Source organism: Dermacentor andersoni, chromosome 1, assembly GCF_023375885.2.
Source record: "Dermacentor andersoni chromosome 1, qqDerAnde1_hic_scaffold, whole genome shotgun sequence".
NCBI lineage: Eukaryota > Metazoa > Arthropoda > Arachnida > Ixodida > Ixodidae > Dermacentor > Dermacentor andersoni.
Window position 1 is genome coordinate 52854573 of NC_092814.1, and position 12198 is coordinate 52866770.

Below are 12198 nucleotides of genomic sequence, written 5' to 3' on the forward strand. Positions count from 1 at the left end.
ATTCCGCGGTCTCCGCGAGATGCCGCGACGAGCCCTCTCGCCATCAAAACGCCCTTGAAACTTTGTGCTCGGTGAGGCTCCTTGCGTTATGTGACTCCAGGTGCATAGGCGTTGCCACGAAATTCAGCCCGAGTTCACAATCTTCGCGCCGAAATGTCTTTTCGAGCATGAAAAAGACATTCTAGACAAAATCCAGAATGATTCCCGGCGCCGGGGGTTGTTTTGGTCGGCGGTGCATGGACAGCACGAAAAAATTTGGGGGGGGGGGGCTGAAGCCCTATATGCCCCCCCCCCTCCCCCCTGGCTACGCCCCTGATCGCTAGGTTTTATCAAACCCCACTTATGAAGTGCGAACTCGGAGTCCAAACTCTTTGCTTGCACTTCCCTGATTAGCTCCAAACTGGAACAGGCTTTCATCTCGTCGTAACCATGACGCTTTTTTCTCCCGGCCAAACCATTTTCTAAGCTCCTTTGTTTTTTTAGTGACTTCTAAGAAATGTACATCTGCAGGTATCAGGGGCGAAATTGGCGCTCGGGACGCAATTCCCGTTTGCTCGGAGGCTATACCGACTGACATAGCCGTGTTTAAACCCGCTGGCGTATCTCGGGCTTGGTATGAGGCCTTTTCACGTTAACGTTTTCATGCAGTTAACTAAATGGACTAAGCTCCAGGGCCGGTATTTTGTAGCGATGCCTTTTCCAATTCTATGCTTTTTCAGGCTTTTCGTGCTTGGCCAGTGGTCAGAGCGACGGTCTGCCAACATTATCAACGGGATCAGGCGGCCATGTGTGGTGGATGATAAGAATAGCGTAGAGTAGGGCATAAGGCATCGCTATAAAATAGCGGCCCAGTAGCAAAGCTTTTGTGACTAAAACATATCTGGCTGCTTACTTTGTGCATTCTTTTTTTGTTTTTTGTTTTTTTTTTTGCTCGCTCGCTCGTTGCTTTCATGCCTTGAAAACTTGCTTTGAAGTTGGCCTCTCAGAAATTGAAGTTTTTAGGGGTTGGGAGGCCAGCACTCGTTTCTAGACCTGTGCACTGCTTAGCTCATGACATTGGTCGTGGCAGGTGTGTGCTCATTCCTTTCGGCTAAAGTTGTTGTTTTTCTGATGTTCTTTGATGTTATTTCTCGATCAGGCGTATCGCGAGAGGTCTATTATTGGAGCCTCCATCAGCGTGAGACGTTACGCGGTTTTTGACGACACAGCAGTTCCCACACTTGGACGCCCATCTCAACAACACCGATTGCTCCCATTAAAGAATATATTTATTCGACAATGTATTTGTCTTGTGGTGCAAGGGCCAATGATGGCCCAAGAGCACTAGCTTATTTATTTAATTGTGCTGAAAAATACGCAACTTCTTCAGTGTCAACCAGGAAAGTGGAAAAGCGTAATGAGAGGTCGTTTACCGTGCGACCCAACCGGTATTGATTGGCGAGACAGGTGGAACGCGCTACCAACTAAAGGGAGATTAGCAAGATTGAGTGTTGTGTCCTCGTCACGATGCCGTAATTGCCGGTCGCGAGAAACACAATGGCACGCTCTGCGTGACTGTGCAGTTATAACGCGTATCTGTTGCGCGTTCAGTGTGCACACAGACGCGTGTGCCGATGGAAACTGCGCTCGTCGTTAGAAAAGTTGCATGGTGCTCGCGCAGCCGCAACGTTTCCTTTGCGGCGGCATTTCTTCCCTGCGTCCAGCGCTAAGCCAAAGTGAGCAATGTATCCTATCGTTTAACTCATTCCAAATCCGATAACAGATCCTTTTGAGTTTTTTGGTGTTTTGCTTGTGTTGGTTCTTGCACAGCAAGCATAGCAATCTGTATACGAACCTCTCCCAAGCAACGCACCCCTGAAAAGTCGGACGCCTGGTCGGGGGGTTGCTTGTACCCGTCTTATAAGCTAATGGATGTCCGGCGGTCGGGATCGAGCCATGCACCTCCCTTTCATGCGAGCGGGGCGCCCTACCCACTGGGCCAGGGCTGCGGAGTCTGGAGAAACGTTGGTCTCAAGTTACAGACAGGATCAATTAGCTGTTGACGGTTAATAACGTTCCTAACAACTCTGGTCAATCAAATTAATATTTCGCGCGGAAAGATGCACTTTACAACCTCTTTCATACTACTCGAACGGTTGATCAGTCATTTCTCATGCGTAGAGTAATAATGACTGTGAACCAATAAGTTTCTTCTGTGGGTTGAAACAACTATCTATGTTTCTCTTCTTCAGTTGTATCCTTGTGCTTTAGTGCGGAGTCGTGACTCTGCTCAGGCGTTCGCACCACCTGCAGCTCTTGCTCCTGATTGGTCCAGTGTGGAGAGCGTATATGTGCTTTGCTGAGCACTATTACCTCGAGGTCAGGTGTTTGCTTGCTTGCTTCCTTGCGTGTGTGCGTGCGTGCGTGTGTATTTCTGTGCGACAAGTGTTATATTATTGCGATAGCAAATATATAGACACTCCAGGAGCATTTATGCCGTCGGCGTCGCCGTGATGTTCCGCGTAAAGTCCAAGGGCGATAAAATGTCACAGTGCGCCGTATGTTGTATGTGCGAGTGAAAGCGTACCAGGGTGAGCCGGCGATCGCGCCTCAATCTGGCGCACGCAAGGGAGGAAAGCGGGAGGAATCGCGCTGTCTTCCGTCGCGCGCAAGGCTTCGGGGGCAGGGTAGCTAGGAAGGGGGGGGGAGGTCTACTCCGGGCGGCCCGGGCGGCCGCGCGTTCCCGCTCGCCCGGGCCGCTGTATCTTGAAAGCCATCTGCGACGTGGACACAGTCCGCCATGCGCTGTGTTTTCGCGACTTAGTTCGCGTTGATGCGAGAGGCAGCACGAAAGTCAATTCGCTCGCTTCTGCTGCCGCGCTTCCTCACTCCTGCATTTTGATAGCGAGTTTCCGCGGTCATCGAGTGAAATGGGTTCAAGCTGGCTTGTGCGCGCGTGACACCATGCTTGTTAATTTATTTAGTATGTATATGTGTACAAGTTTATACGGCCGATAAAACTACTCTTAAAAATAAGGTCGTCATATTATTTCACTGACTAGATACTAACACCTTGTCACAAAAAGCACTACCTTCTTAGTAATTTCAGGTAGTAAAATGATGGTTAGTACTTTTTACTGCCTGCTGAAGCTAGAAAAAGGCACTAACTCAGTACTAAACACTATCTTGGTAGCGCGGTTACGAACGCTACTGAAATATAATTACCAACAATACAATGGGGCATATTCGATTTAAAAGTCGCGCTTACATTGTCATATGAAGTCGGTGGTATTGTAAAAGCATAAGAAAGTAGAATAACAAATATTGTCACGTGGTGGTGACGTTAAGAACACAGTAGCAATACTGTGAAAGGCAAAACTAGATTTTATTGGGCGAACCTGTGCCCACAAAACAGGCTACACTTACAGCACAACGAAAGCGGCGAACACAGTCGGCGATCGTCGAAAAATCTGATCAGCGGGTCAAGCGCGTCGGCTTTTATAGAGCAGTCGTCGAATGTTCCAGGCTAATCGTTCGGACCCGCGTGCCTTCCACAAAGTTCTACACCATTCGCGTCACGCGATGAAATTAGATAACATAAGGTTCGGCGACAACAGACAGCGGATAGAAGCATCGATAACTTTCCAGAAACTTCGGATACATGCAGGCGCGTCCCACGCTGAGCGATTATATTTGTTAGGCGGCGAAACGTGGTTGCCCGATAAAGATAACTACACGTGTCAATACCCCCCTCTTAAAAAGCATCGTCCCGATGCTACAAATATAAGAGAGCGAAACACAAAAGGACACTTAATAAACATAAGTAACAAAACAACGAAAATAAACAAAGTCCAAAGGTCAGTTACGCGAAGCCCCAAAGTTCATTAACGCTGGTAGTACGGCTTGAGTCGCACAACGTGGACTATTTCAGGTCGTGAGCGGCGCCGCTGTGATAGCGAAATGCCGTCCGGCACGACCTCATAGTCCAGCGCGCCAATACGTCGGATGACCTTGTAGGGTCCGAAATAGCGTCGGAGTAGTTTCTCACTGAGTCCTCGTCGGCGTATCGGGGTCCAGACCCAAACACGGTCGCCAGGCTGGTACTGGACGAAGCGTCGTCGGAGGTTGTAGTGTCGGCTGTCGGTCCTCTGCTGGCTCTTGATTCGCAGGCGGGCGAGCTGTCGGGCTTCTTCGGCGCGCTGGAGATAGCTGGCGACGTCAACATTCTCTTCGTCAGTTACGTGCGGCAGCATGGCGTCAAGCGTCGTCGTCGGGTTCCTGCCATAAACCAGCTTAAACGGCGTGATCTGTGTTGTTTCTTGCACCGCCGTGTTGTACGCAAAGGTTACGTACGGCAGGACCGCGTCCCACGTCTTGTGTTCGACGTCGACGTACATTGCTAGCATGTCGGCGAGGGTCTTGTTCAGGCGCTCCGTGAGACCATTCGTCTGCGGATGGTAGGCAGTTGTCCTCCTGTGGCTTGTCTGGCTGTACTGCAGAATGGAGTGGGTGAGCTCTGCTGTAAAAGCCGTTCCTCTGTCGGTGATGAGGACTTCTGGGGCACCATGTCGCAGCAGGATGTTCTCGACGAAAAATTTCGCCACTTCGGCTGCGCTGCCTTTTGGTAGAGCTTTAGTTTCAGCAAAACGGGTGAGATAGTCCGTCGCCACGACGATCCACTTATTCCCGGATGTTGATATCGGAAACGGCCCCAACAAATCCATCCCGATCTGCTGGAATGGTCGGCGAGGAGGTTCGATCGGCTGTAGTAATCCTGCTGGCCTTGTCGGTGGTGTCTTGCGTCGTTGACAGTCTCGGCATGTCTTGACGTAACGGGCGACGTCGGCGGTCAGACGCGGCCAATAATACCTTTCCTGTATTCTCTGCAGCGTCCGGGAGAATCCGAGGTGCCCAGCGGTTGGATCGTCGTGTAGGGCGTGCAATATTTCTGGACGCAGCGCTGACGGTACAACAAGAAGGTAGCTGGCGCGGACTGGTGAGAAGTTCTTCTTCACGAGCAGGTTGTTTTGTAGCGTGAACGAAGACAACCCGCGCTTAAATGCCCTAGGGACAACGTCGGTGTTCCCTTCCAAATACTCGACGAGACCTTTTAGCTCCGGGTCGGCTCGTTGCTGTTTAGTGAAGTCTTCCGCGCTTACTATCCCAAGGAAGGCGTCGTCGTCCTCGTCGTCTTGCGGCGGGGGATCGATGGGGGCGCGCGATAAGCAGTCGGCGTCGGAGTGTTTTCTTCCGGACTTGTATATTACCGTGACGTCATATTCTTGTAGTCTGAGGCTCCACCGCGCCAGCCGTCCTGAAGGGTCCTTTAGGTTAGCTAGCCAACACAATGCGTGATGGTCACTGACGACTTTGAATGGCCTGCCATAGAGGTAAGGACGGAATTTAGCTGTAGCCCAAATGATGGCGAGGCATTCCTTTTCAGTCGTAGAATAGTTGCTTTCCGCTTTTGACAGCGACCGGCTAGCATACGATATCACTCTTTCAAGTCCTTCTTTCCTCTGGACTAGGACGGCACCGAGGCCTAGGCTACTGGCGTCAGTGTGGATTTCGGTATCGGCGTCCTCGTCGAAGTGTGCAAGTACCGGCGGCGACTGCAGGCGTCGTTTGAGTTCTTGAAATGCCTTGGCCTGCGGCGTATCCCACTTGAACGCGACATCACATTTGGTTAGATGTGTTAGCGGCTCCGCGATGCGTGAAAAGTCCTTGACAAAGCGCCTATAGTAGGCACACATGCCAAGGAATCTGCGCACTGCCTTCTTGTCGGTTGGCTGCGGGAACTTTGCGATGGCAGCAGTCTTCTGTGGGTCGGGGCGTACTCCTGATTTGCTGATCACGTGGCCTAGGAACAGAAGCTCATCGTAAGCGAAGCGGCACTTTTCCGGCTTCAGAGTGAGCCCTGATGACTTGATGGCTTCTAACACTGTCGCAAGCCGCCTAAGGTGGTCGTCAAAATTTCCGGCGAAGACAACGACGTCATCCAGGTAAACAAGGCACGTCTGCCACTTCAGTCCGGCTAACACCGTGTCCATGACGCGCTGAAACGTTGCAGGCGCCGAGCACAGTCCGAATGGCATGACCTTGAACTCGTAGAGGCCGTCTGGCGTGATGAAGGCAGTCTTTTCGCGGTCTCTTTCGTCGACTTCTATTTGCCAGTAGCCAGACTTGAGGTCCATCGACGAGAAGTATTTAGCGTTGCAGAGCCGATCCAATGCGTCGTCTATCCGTGGAAGGGGGTACACATCCTTCTTCGTGATCTTGTTTAGTCGACGATAATCGACGCAGAAGCGTAGGGTTCCGTCCTTTTTCTTTACCAGGACTACAGGAGAGGCCCACGGGCTTTTCGACGGCTGGATGATGTCGTCGCGCAGCATTTCGTCGACTTGTTGCCTAATAGCTTCACGTTCTCGCGTCGAAACTCGGTAAGGGCTCTGGCGTAGTGGTCGAGCGCACTCTTCGGTTATTATGCGATGCTTTGCGACTGGTGTTTGTCGAATCCTCGATGACGTCGAAAAGCAGTCTTTGTATCGCCGTAGAAGACTTCTGATCTGTTGCTGCTTACTCAGAGGAAGACTTGGATTCACGTCGAAGTCTGGTTCGGGGACAATGCTCATCGGGGTAGATGCGGCTGAATCCGAGAGGACAAAGGCATTGCTGGTTTCCACAATTTCCTCGATGTATGCGATTGTCGTGCCCTTGTTGATGTGCTTGAACTCTTGGCTGAAGTTGGTTAGCATAACTTCCACTTGCCCTCCGTGGAGTCGAGCGATCCCTCTTGCGACGCAAATTTCACGGTCGAGCAGTAGATGTTGGTCGCCCTCGATGACGCCTTCTACGTCAGCGGGTGTTTCAGTGCCGACGGAAATAATAATGCTGGAGCGCGGCGGGATGCTCACTTGATCTTCGAGCACACTCAAGGCGTGGTGACTACGACAGCTCTCCGGCGGTATCGCTTGATCTTGCGACAGCGTTATCGATTTCGACTTCAGGTCGATGACTGCGCCATGTTGATTCAGGAAGTCCATGCCGAGAATGACGTCTCGTGAACACTGTTGGAGGACAACGAAGGTGGCAGGGTAAGTCCGGTCATGAACGGTAATTCTTGCCGTGCAGATCCCAGTCGGCGTAATCAGGTGTCCTCCAGCGGTCCGAATTTGAGGGCCTTCCCATGCAGTCTTAACTTTCCTCAACTGGGCGGCGATGGGTCCACTCATGACGGAGTAATCGGCTCCTGTGTCTACTAAAGCGGTGACTGCGTGGCCGTCGAGAAGCACGTCGAGGTCGGTGGTTCTCTGTCTTGCGTTACAGTTAGGTCTTGGCGTCGGATCACGGCTGCGTCGTGTTGAACTGAAGTTGGAACGTCGCGTCGTCAAGTCGTCTTTCATCGGTGTAGTCCTCGCTTCCTGATTTCGTCGGGACGGCGGCGTGTCGTTATGTCGTCGAGGTAGTTTCGTCGGTGTCTTCGTCGGCGGCGGAGGATCTTCGTCAGTTCGACGAACAGCAACCTCACCTCCATCGGTTGCTGCTTTTAGTTTTCCGGATATGGGCTCGCTGACCGGCCCCGGGCTGGGCCAGTGTATGGTCGGCGCTGCGGCGACAGGTAGCGGCCTGGTGATGGCGAACGCGACGGTCGTCGAGAGCTCCACTGAGTAGCGGCGAGGTAGTCCGCGATATCGCGAGGGCGTTCACCTTGCTGCGGGCGCGGAGCGTTGACGGCGAAACCTCGCAGTCCCATCTCCCGGTATGGGCATCGGCGATACACATGGCCGGCTTCTCCGCAGTGATAGCAGAGCGGGCGGTGGTCGGGGGCTCGCCAAATGTCCGTCTTCCTCGCGTAGGTGCGCTGGGCGACGGGTGGGCGTGCTGGCGGCGGCGGCGGCGGCGGACGACGGAATTGCGTCGTTGCAGGGCCCTGGCGTGGTCGCGGAGGGGGACCTTGACGGCGTGCGACGGCGGCGTATGTCATCGCTTCTGGCTGGGGCTGCGGTAATTGTGGTTGCAGCTCGGGAACTCCAAGCGACCGGTGCACCTCTTCTTTCACGATGTCGGCGATCGAAGCCACTTGAGGCTGCGACGAAAGCAGGACCTTGCGCAGTTCTTCGCGCACAATGGCCCTGATGGTCTCCTGAAGGTCGACGGAATCGAGTCCTTGGATGGCGTGCTGCGGCGTGAGCCCCTGGCGGTTATATTGCCGCGTGCGCATCTCCAGAGTTTTCTCGATCGTCGATGCCTCTGCGGAAAACTCAGCTACGGTCTTCGGCGGGTTACGAATGAGTCCTGCGAAAAGTTCTTGCTTGACGCCCCGCATTAGGAAGCGGACTTTTTTCTCCTCTGACATTTCCGGGTCGGCGTGCCGGAAAAGACGGGCCATCTCCTCCGTGAAGATCGCGATCGTCTCGTTTGGCAGCTGCACTCTGGTTTCTAGTAGTGCTTGGGCTCGCTCTTTTCGCACGACGCTTGTAAACGTTTGCAAGAAGCTGCTTCGGAACAGGTCCCACGTCGTTATGGTGGCTTCTCGATTCTCGAACCAGGTCCTGGCGGCGTCTTCCAGTGCGAAATAGACATGCCGCAGCTTGTCGTCGCTGTCCCAACTGTTAAACGTAGCTACCCTCTCATACGTCTCGAGCCAGGTTTCCGGGTCCTCGAATGTTGATCCGCGGAACGTCGGAGGTTCCCTGGGCTGCTGCAGCACGATGGGGGACGCTGGGGCTGCCATTGGGGTTGCCTTGTCCACAATCTTCTTGGTCTTCTCAGGTAGAAGTCCGTGCTCCGGGGGCAGCTGTTGAAGACGGCGGCTTGCTCGATGCTCCGGGACTACGTTGGTGTTCACTTTGCGGTCCGGGCTTGGATCACGGCTTGTCGGGGGCGTCCGGTACATGAACGAAAGCACCTCCACCAGATGTCACGTGGTGGTGACGTTAAGAACACAGTAGCAATACTGTGAAAGGCAAAACTAGATTTTATTGGGCGAACCTGTGCCCACAAAACAGGCTACACTTACAGCACAGCGAAAGCGGCGAACACAGTCGGCGATCGTCGAAAAATCTGATCAGCGGGTCAAGCGCGTCGGCTTTTATAGAGCAGTCGTCGAATGTTCCAGGCTAATCGTTCGGACCCGCGTGCCTTCCACAAAGTTCTACACCATTCGCGTCACGCGATGAAATTAGATAACATAAGGTTCGGCGACAACAGACAGCGGATAGAAGCATCGATAACTTTCCAGAAACTTCGGATACATGCAGGCGCGTCCCACGCTGAGCGATTATATTTGTTAGGCGGCGAAACGTGGTTGCCCGATAAAGATAACTACACGTGTCAATATATGAAAAAAAAAAGGAACTGCATCATTTCTCTATATATTAAGGCATCAATTAATGGTATATATACATAATGTTTAATAAAAGGAAAATGAGACATCCACCTAAGCGTAGCTAAGTGCTACAGAGGAAATCCATACGGGTTCCTTTGTAGCACTTTTACGTCAAACTCTTGCCTTTGCTTCTGAGTTGTTGAGAAATTCGACTTTGTCTGCCGTCTGCTAGCCGCCTGGTTAGCTCTGATGGTAGAGCGGCTGCCCCGGAAAGACGGTGGTCCCGGGTTCGAGTCTCGGACCCAGGACGAATTTTTCTTCAGCTGCGAAGCTTTTCTTTCGAGCAACCCGTATGGGTTTCCTAGCACTTAGCTACGCTTGGGTGGATGTCTCATTTTCCCTTTATTAATTACCTCTCTCCACCTTGCGGGTTTCCGCAGAACTATTACGTCATACATAATGTTTACCAGAGACAACTAAGACGCACTGACTCAGAGTAATGTAATGAATATCTCCAACAAGCCACGATAAGCAAGAACACACATACAGAACGATAACGGTGCTACGCAAAACTTGCTCGAACAGCAACTTAGAGTATTTATAACCCTATAGTTCGAGGGAGCACATGTTGCACCGGTGAGCGCCTATCGGTACTTGGTTTAATAATCAAAGATTTGTGCACTAATTTCTAAATCCTACTGTATGCATATATTTGTGCTACGGGGTCACACATAATTGTTAGTCCAGCATAATGAACAACACTACAGTTTATCTCAATTTTGCATAAGACTGTCGCAATCACAGCATAATAGGCTACGGCCAGACGAGGTAGTAGTTGCTTAGTATTTACTTAGTAAAAACTACTAAGAAGCCTTTCTGGCTAGTATACAGAACTAGTAAGAAGGTAGTGAAATATTTAATCTAGTAAACGCGTGCATTTACTAGCTATTTACTAGCTTTATTTTTAAGAGTGTACTATCCTTACTTCGTATAGCTGTTCACTAATTGTTTGCTATCACAATTGATCGACGCTTCGCCTCGCGGCCGGAACCAACATTTTTTTATTCCCCCGTGAAAATTTGTTAGGGAAGTACTCTACCCTTCACCACTATAATTTCCAAGTGAAAAAAAAGAAAAAAGGCTTAGCGCCCACAGATAGCAAAGACGAGCCTTATACCAATATACCGTGTTATGGCCTATACGCAATATGTAATGTAATGCAATTGCACACGACTAACACGATATTCTGTGGTCGAACACTGCAGTGGTACGTGAAGGGGGAAGAGCCATCGTCTCGCGATACGCAGTCGGCAGCAGAGCGGAGACCGGTAGTCGCTGTAAGTGCCTGTGTGTGTGCGTGTGTGTGCGTGCGTGTGCGGGCGTTGTGTGTACGTGCATGTGTGTTTTCGTCCGTGTTTTCGTCCGTATTTTCCTTGCACATGTACCGTTCATGGAATGGAATGCCAACGTGTCCAGGCTGCCTCACTGCAGTATAAGGTGACACCCTGCAGCTATAGTGCCCAGCGCTCTGCAGCCTCTGCAGTCACCCATACAACGCAAACGGCCCGATCTAAAGTCCCTCAATGGACGTGCGTCTTTCAACTGCGCTTGTTGCGCGAAGCGAGCGAACCACTAATCAGGAGCATCGGCGAAACTGGTTGTCGCGGCCAGAACGAGTCCCGGTTGTGCTTCTCTCAGCGCCACCGAAAGCGGCGTTGTTTCCATGTGTGTCGGAACCACTGCTGCGAGAGAGGCCGTCTGGCAGGGAGCCTAACGACTCTCTCCGCTGTAAAAGCGGCACGCTGCACCAAGAGCCATTGTGGTCCGTGCGGATCCTCGAAAGCGCGCACTCGGGGCCCCCAGCGTGGTGCCCCCGGAAACGGGTCGACCCGCAAGGATACAGACGGTGTGTCGTCGTAGCCGAAATGACCCCGAGGCGATCGTGACCCGCGGCGGAGGCGTCCGCTTTCGGTCGCAACAGTTTCCTGGTCTCCCTCATGCTCGATATCAACTGCACTCGACCATGGATGGCCGTCGGTTCTCTTGTGCGCGGCGGCCTGTCGTGCCTTTCGAGTCTTTCTTTTTCCACTTGACCGCAGTTTCCCCTCTGCACTTCGACACGAATACGTAAGGGATAGCTACTAACGCAAGGATGCAAATCTAAGTGTACTATAATCTCTCTATGCATAGAAAACCGCGCGGCCAGTGGTCGTGTAAGACACAATGTTGTTTCGTGCACAGAGATTCATTTAAGACGGGAGGAAGTAGGTGCAAACGAGGAAACAAAGCTCTAAAGTGGAAACGGGCAAATTTTGTGTAGAGAGAGGAATATACCTGGGGTTGGGCAAATTTAATGTCTAGACTTACGACAGTGCTTCAAAGATGAGCAGTACTATGAATGAATTCATGATATGGCGGTATCCTGCCAGATATATCACTTTCCTGACACGCACGCGCGTACGCAGAGTACTGCTTCCGGAAGAAGTGTTGCCAGCACCACTTACCCGTCTCCTTCCCATGCGGGCCTGTGGCGCAACGGATAACGCGTCTGACTACGGATCAGAAGATTCCAGGTTCGAATCCTGGCAGGCTCGGCGAAAACTTTTGCTGTAAAGTAGGCTTGATCGAAACGCCAGTAACGCGAATCTTTTTTTTTTTTTTTCTCATTAAGCGAAAACATACTTTGGCATAACGCCGTAAACAAAATGCGGTGCATTTGTACTTTCACTACGCGGTGTTCACACCGCATGTCACTCTAGCCAAACACTATAGCTCTGCGGCAGGTCTGACGGGAAGCTACGCGAACTGGATCAAAAGTGCTATGGCGGCCCATGTTTTCCCCTTATACCACATATTGGCATAAGACTCGTCTTTGCCCATCAGTGCCTCGC

General features: G+C 51.8%; 1 non-coding gene across 1 annotated transcript; it reads left to right on the plus strand.

Moving 5' to 3' along the window:
- Positions 1–11828: 11828 nt before the first annotated feature.
- On the plus strand, positions 11829–11901 carry TRNAR-ACG (transfer RNA arginine (anticodon ACG)). Its single transcript has one exon. It is a non-coding gene; the product is annotated as a tRNA-Arg (tRNA).
- Positions 11902–12198: the final 297 nt, after the last annotated feature.